Genomic DNA, 591 nt, shown 5'->3' with positions numbered 1-591 from the left:
AACCCCCCACCACAGAGAGTGACAACCCCCTTAAGGAACAAAGGCAGAGGCACAGCCAAAATAGCCCAACGTAGAGGAAAGCAGAGGGGCCAGGACCCTCCGTAAGAAAGGGAAGAGGGAGGGGAGAGGTCGAAGGTAGACTCAAACCTGGAGCAACCAGAGCAGAAGGGCACAGAAGTACCTATAAACCCATCCTCCAATGTGCCAAAAGTGGAGGAAAGGAACAAATAAACAGGATGAACATCCTGCCAGAAAAGAGCAAAAGAATGGACTCACTGAAGACATAGCCACCCACAGGGAGGCAAATGCAGAAGACCAAGTCAAAGGTCCTCGCAGAACTGGGAGGAAAGGCGTGCCGTTAAGGAATCTGCAGCTAGAATCGTCTCTACCAGATACATAATTACCGAAGGTAAGTAACTCGTACATCTGATAGATTACTAGCCACAGATTCCCTAACGTAGAATAGATACCCTAGCCATACCTTGGAGGTAGGGTCTGCGAGAGGACCCCAACAGTCTGGACATAACAGAGGGTCCCACAGGGGACGAATCCAACGGACAGGGCGAGGAGCCCTGTCCGCCCCAGGCAAGG

This window comes from Lissotriton vulgaris, unplaced genomic scaffold (assembly GCF_964263255.1).
Source record: "Lissotriton vulgaris unplaced genomic scaffold, aLisVul1.2 SCAFFOLD_1682, whole genome shotgun sequence".
Classification (NCBI taxonomy): Eukaryota; Metazoa; Chordata; class Amphibia; order Caudata; family Salamandridae; genus Lissotriton; species Lissotriton vulgaris.
This window is presented reverse-complemented; position numbering follows the sequence as displayed.